This window comes from Amblyomma mixtum, chromosome 9 (assembly GCF_055824585.1).
Source record: "Amblyomma mixtum isolate Tamu chromosome 9, ASM5582458v1, whole genome shotgun sequence".
Classification (NCBI taxonomy): domain Eukaryota; kingdom Metazoa; phylum Arthropoda; class Arachnida; order Ixodida; family Ixodidae; genus Amblyomma; species Amblyomma mixtum.
In genome coordinates, this window is record NC_143020.1 from 74137141 (window position 1) to 74144316 (window position 7176).

The following is a 7176-nucleotide window of genomic DNA, read 5'->3' on the forward strand; positions in this document are numbered from 1 at the left end:
AACTTGTCCAGATTCACTATACGGCCACCGGTAGACAATCATCATCATCATCAGCCTGACTACGCCAACTACAGGGCAAAGGCCTCTTCAGTGTCTCTCCAATTAGCCCTGCCCTTTGCCAGCTGCGCCCACCTTATTCCCGCAAACTTCTTGATCTCATACGCCCACCTAACTTTCTGCCACCCCCTGCTACGCCTGCCTTCTCTTGGAATCCACTCCGTTACCCTTAAGGAACAGCGGTTATCTTGTCTTCACATTACATGCGCTGCCCCAGTCCATTCCTTCCTCTTGATTTCGACTGGGATGTTATCAACCTGCATTTGTACTCCCACCCACTCTGCCAGTTTTCGTTCTCTTAACGTTCCACCCATCATTATTTTTTTCCATACCTCGCTGCGTTGCCTTTAACTTGAGTTGAACCCTTTTCTTTAGCCTCCCCGTTTATGCACCATTGGTGAGCACCTGTAAGGTACAGCTATTGTACACCTTCCTCTTGAGGGATAATGGTAAACTGCCATTCATTACCTGAGAGAAACTGCCATACGCACTCCACTCCATTCTTATACTTATAGTTATTTCCCTCTCATGATCCGGATCAGCAGCCACCACCTGCCCTAAGTACACATATTCCCTTACTACTTCCAGCACCTCGCCACCAATTGTGAACTGCTCTTCCCTTGCGAGAGTGTTGAACATTGGTTTTCTAATCACACTGCGCCCCACTAGAAACACACACACACAAAAAAACGGAACTTTGGCTAAGTAAACAGCGACTATAAAGTCATTAACACTTCGTATGTGTTCGGCGGCAACTGCTTGTTTAGTTGCTGTTTGATTGCTAGCTTTATGAAAGGTGGAAAGGGAAGAAACGGAGACACAGCAATACGTATTTAATTGCTAGTTATCCGACTTTTAAAATGAAATTCTCCAGGAACAGGTTGAGGTTCTCCGCCGACCTAAGAGAGAGACGTATGGATCCCTGTATGTCGAACAAATAACCGTGTGCTTCCCAAAGCAGTTCTTCTCAAGCTCTATATTTGTGTACAGCGCTTGGACAGGCGCAATACGTGACGCTACCACTGGCCGCGGCCAGTGTTTCGAAAAAGATGTTTCATAAAAGCCGTCAGCCGCACGTTTTCAGAATTCTGCATGAACAAGAAGCGGTAGCAAACACGCGCGCTCTAATACACGCTGGCACCAAAATAATAGGGACTGACTCGGGGAGCGAAAAACGGGGCACGGACAGGCTTCATGAGCTGCTGGATTGTGAAGGCTGGCCACGTAACGTCACGCTCCACCCTGAGTTTTTTTTTTCTTTTTTTTTTTCATTTTTTGCTCTGCCAACTTGATCTCAATAGCTCACAACCCTCGAAATATTTCCAGAAGCACTACACATTATTCAACACCATGCGTATAAAATAAAAATGGTGCGTGGTTCACAGTATTTTTCAAAAGCAGAATTTCAGGTTCGAAAGGGGGGATACATAAACTTCATCGGTATATCGAAGAACCCTTAAACCCGGAGAACAGGCCACCCGTCGGCCCATGACTGCCAATCTCGTTTACATGGAGGGCGAGGAGTCTTACGACTGCTTCAGCTGCTTGCTGGCTGCGGGCCAACTACTGCCACCTGTCACGGAAGAGGGCAACTAAAGAAGCAAAAGTTCAATGGCTGTACCCTCCGGTGACCACTTTCGCTGCGTTCGCCTGTGTCACTGAGTTACAGGTGTCACTGAGTTACGTTAAGTAGTTGATCAATTATCGCTGCGTGATAATACAAGATGCTGAAGTTTTCTGCCTGAGGAATGTGGTCAGCAAAGCAGTTGAAACTTCCTTTCTAGTCGAAGGTCTTCGGCTAAAAGCCTTGTCAGAAGGCTATAGACACTAGCCCCGAGTTTCACCTCTTGTAATGGATGGCAAGCTCATGAATGAGTTAAAAAAAAGGCTTGAGAATTTTCGGCTTCTCCCCGGCGCTGGCAGCCAGAGAGAAGACGTGAAATCAGTCTGAAAGATGCACGAGCTAGTTCGTAGCTCCCAGCGTAAGTGTGGACTTTCTTATGCCCTGCCGTTAAGCTATGCAGTGAAGGGATGCCCAGTAGAGCGGCAAGTTGAAACCAAGCCTCATAAAGGCTTATTAAATGCGATGCGCAGTGGTCAAGTACAGGCCGGGAAGATAGATACTGTTAGACAACGTTGGAATGAGTACTACTCGCGTTCTCCTTCGTGGTTTACTGCATGTGGTTTGCGTCACAGGCTCAAGGTACTAATCGAGTGCGCACTGGACGACCCCCTTCTTTCGCGGTACTTTACGTTGGTTTAGTCGCTATAAATGCCACCTAAGTGTTCTTTGAGGACTTCACGTTCCTTTGCTGAAGTTTCAAAATATTCCGTTGGTTTATTCAGTTATTATAAGCCTATACACTTCCTGTTTTTCTCCGATCGCAACAAGTTCAGCCACGAACACAGAACTTTTTTCGAAGTGGAAGATGGTTTGAGCAAAGAACATCTTGAAAGATGGAGTTTAGGGTAAAATGGTTGGAGACTAGGACGATTGGAAGGAGGGGGGCGGTCTTTATTTCACCAACGGCATCAATACCAATGATGAAGGGCACCTTCACACACGTGCCCAATGACGACCAATGACAGCGCATCATCCGAAAGGTCGTATCAAAATCAGTGAATAAACAATACCAGCGAAGAGTAAAACCATTGCATCTTCGTATGCGTCAAAATGTTCAGTTCCGGATGCTGCTCCGACTTGGGATCCATGGTTAGAGTTTGCTTTTAATCTGCCAATGCTAAATTTGTCCATGCCATCCGACCGTCAGCCTGCCACTAAGTTCGCTACAGTCAATTATTCATCACGGCTTCATGGGAACCATTTCGCTTGTGGACGCTACGCCGAATGATGAACGACGGTGACAACGAGGACGGTGAACGCGCGTTCCAAGGTTCGGCGCCTTTGCTTCGCGCCCTGTTCGGCGCACGACCCCGTGTTTGGACAAGCACCACCACCTTCACCGCGACCGCACAGCGCATATCCGAACTGGCATGAAAAATGAGCCGCGCGTTGACGTCGCAGTGTGGCTGCAACATGGCGACTTTGAAATATCGACGGCTTCTCAACCCTCTCCCCCGCGTTCTGCTCTTCTTTTTGCCAGGTGCTCATTGCTTGGACCTTTTCGGGTGCTACGAGCGTGACCGCGGCCCGCGGAATGCCGCACGCCGCACATGCGCACCTAGGGAGGTTACGAGCTGCACCACTGAACCGACAGAGGACGCCACTCTCCGCGTCCGCGCTTTTCGTGCGGCGCTCAGCTCTCTCCCATTGGTGGAGTCTTGTTCAGGCGCGTTGTTTGCCGACTGCGGCGCGGCGTTGCGGCGTCTTGAGTGATGACTCCCGCCGCCGCGGTCCGGCGGCTACGCTACGTCGCTTCGCGGAACTGCGCGGTAGTATGATCGACTGTGCGAAGCGTGGCTGTTTGTCATTCCCCTGGCATGCAGGCTTTGGTTAGAACTGATCGGCCATACCATGCTGAATACGCCGGTTCTCGTAGTCCGATCGCTGCTGTGCGCACTGTCAGATAGCGTCGCTTACTATTTGTCCATTTTTTAGACAGTTGAAAACTGGGGACTTCAAATATATTTTATTTGATACGCTCATATGGTCCTGCATGAGTGGTGTACAGTACACCCAATCTAGTGACGTGCTTCTTACAGTGATGTGCCGCGTGCTGGCAGGGCGCTGCTATCTAGTAGCTGCTAGGCCTAACCTGCATCGCATCGAAACCACAGTAGACTCGATTCGAACTAGCCACTGCCTATCGTAAAACGCCTAATCCTTTATCCAGTATACTATAAATACAATAGCGTTTCATTAAACTGAAAGTACAGCTGGTTTCCTCAACGTCTTTGACAGCGAAGCTTGGTTTTGAGTTGACTTCACCGTATGACAGTGATGTAGCGTGGAAAATGAGCACCAGACCGAAGGCCTCGCTCAAGCACACTTTGCGGTTGGTAGGTGCCCGAGACAGGTGCTCAACCAGACGGCCAGCAGGTGCCAATGGCCGCGCAGCCAACCTACCTCCGCGTGCGAAGAGCGATCAAAGTGCGCCGTTTGGAGAAGCGCCACCTCCATATAAGCGCGGCCGAGGGAAATCAGAGGTAGTATACTGCGCAACTTTTCAATACTTTAACACAGAATTTTCAAAGGGACAATCTGTGTGTTCGATATAGGCGGTAATTCGAAGCAACCGGGTTCGACATACACGGCCTCGACATAATGCAGTTTTTTGCTGAACAACGCGGATTTCTTTCTCCTGTCTTGTACGTGTAATATGGTGTTCTCATTCGATGTCCTGATTCGGATTAATTTCAATTATTTTTATTTTCTTCAATTCGTACAACATTTCCACCACCAGGGGCTCTAACGTGCATGCACTGACATGGCTCACTACACGGGCGCCCATTTCTTGTGGCAAACATGACGGCCTCCCAACACACGGAAGAGAGAGATATTACATGTAGCAGGAAAAGCTGTCCGTGCGCCTATGTACAGATATAACGAAGTCTTCGTTACTACGAATAAAAGTCATTTGTGCACGAAAACGGAAATGTTACTTTTGTGTGTGTGTGTGTGTGTGTGTGTGTGTGTGTGTGTGTGTGTGTGTGAGAGAGAGAGAGAGAGAGAGAAAGGACTCACGCACGCATTATTGTCTTCTCGGTAGAAACGTAAACCACGTCGTGAGAAAAAGGGCGAAGACAGGAATGCAAGGAGACAGAGAGTATAAGATGCGCCGTAGCGGCGGGCTCTGGATTAATTTCGACCACCTGGGGATCTCGAACGCGCATTCACACCACGAGACACACTTTTCCATTTCGCTTCCATCGAAGTGCGACCTTCGCGGCCGGGATGATAGTCTAACGTTGATGTCTTTAGTTATTCCTTTCGTTGTCTGGGCTTATTCGATGTGCTACACCTTGACGCCGTGACATTGTTAACCAACAGCTTCCCCCAACGTCCTGATAATTGCTTCTACACGACCGCTAAGACGGTCGCGACGTGATTGAATACGTTTTACTAACGACCAGTACAGATAGTAGCAGCAACAGAAACGTTTACACCATCAACGGCAACCTAGTGACGAAAAAAGAAGCCAGACGTCCTTGAAGGCAACAGCGGACGCCCTAAGCGGCGCCAATGACGGCATTCATGCAGGATTCCTGACTAGACTGGCGGCGACGCAAGAGCCCAGCGTCAATCTCGTCTCGTTGACGAACAGGCTTCAGGGTCAGAGGTATGGTAGAGGTGCCGATGACGTCTGCATTAGCGAAGGAAGCCGCATGGTGCCAATGTCGAGATGGCCCAGCATCGTTTGAACCTCTATATCGACGCCATCTAAGATAAAAAGGTGTACGGTTCGTATGCGACGAGTTTCGTTGGAGGCACCACGGCTCTATTCAGTTTCAATTTGAATTTCATGGTGGCTGCAATTTCAGTCGGCATCCATTTCGGCATAGATATTTAAAGCAGACTGTGTAGCGTTTGAAATCGCATTGGTGCATTCACGTATGTACAGTCCAGGCGAAAAGTATTCAGGCCAAATAAACTATTAAAGGAAAAACAACTTTAAAATGCTAGCAGAAGGTTTCTACTTGGTGTAGAGAAGCTTCCTGATTGACTGTTGTTTGGAATTATCCGCTACACGGAGCATTCTGGGAACATTCCTTTAGCCGCAGGAGAACGCTGTGTCCTCAGGACTTTTGATGGATGGTGTACATCACAGCAGCCGTCATTTTGCGGTGTTAGCGCTATTCAATGTCGTTATACCGCAGCACAAGCCTGGCTGACGCGTTAAGAGAACGATGTGTACTAATGTATAGTTTCCACAAACTATCAGCACTGTACTGTCATTCTCCACTGGCTTTTCTGTATTGGACCACCCAAAGTTTAAAAGATAAGGCATTAGCATGCAAGAAAGGGCACTTAAGAGGGCTCACCAGCTACAAGGCAACTCAGATTTGAACTTTTTCTGTCGATAGATGGCAGCACCTGAGTACCCCAAAAAGGAGGGAAGTTCTATTGCCCCTCCAGGTGTGTAAACTACACCGCGACCCTTGACCGCGACACGGAAGTATTCGTTCTTCCGCGTACAAAAAGTACACCCAGAACTTCCTGTAGTTATGCGGCCAAGGTTGCGGGGACCGAAGCACAAAAAAGTTAACCCATCTCAAGCCATTGAGCACAGAAGGATGTGAGGGGTTCATACAATGGACCATTTCCCAGTAACCCACCAATCTAGCGTTTCCGGTTTGGGTTGCCTACGCTTCCTTGAGTCTTTTCTGCGAAAATTCTTTTACAATGGTAGGGTGGGGTTACTGGTTTCCCCTGAGCAGACAGGTGCGGTCAGTTAAAATGGCAGAAGAGAGGCTTGGTGCATCCGCAGGACATTACCCAGAAAAGGTTCCATTGTGGTGAACACCTATGTAGTCAGTCTCTAAATAAAAGGAAAGAAAGGAGCTCCTAGCACAAGGCCTTATGACTGGTTTTCTTCCCATTCCCGCTTAGCCTTCCTTACATAGCTACAGAAGCATGTCCTGGGTTGTAGTGACAGCCTTTAGCTTACTTTGCCTAGTCCCGTAGGAGCCTTCCCAGCGCCGAACACCCATCTTCCGCTTCTCAGCACCAACAAGGCACCAAGCAAATCAAAATGGGATGAAACTTAAAAGGACGAGAAGTGTGGTTTGCAAAAGCACCGAGAGCGTCCTGTAGCTATGCATGGTGACTGAACGCAAACTTTGGCATTGCATAAGCGAGTGCTTGCTTAGCTCTGTTTACATGAACCAATAACGCCAGGTTGAGTCGGGGGTCGGGCTGAGGGAAGTCAACGCAACTCGACCGGCGTATTTACATGAACTCGATTTTGGCTAGTCGAGACCGGTTCATAAGCAGTGACACCAAGCGTCGAGCACCGCATTGCGAGCGAGCAGTGGTAGCATCAAGATTCAGTGTTGTCGGTAACGCGTTAATTTTTTCGGTAACTTAGTAGCGTACTAGTTACCATTTCGGAACTCTAACGGGTCACGTACTTACGTTAACATTTTTCGGTAACGTGAGGTGTCACGTTACTAGTTACTTTTTTATTTCAATTGTCCCCCTCCGCCCCTTTTTCAAAA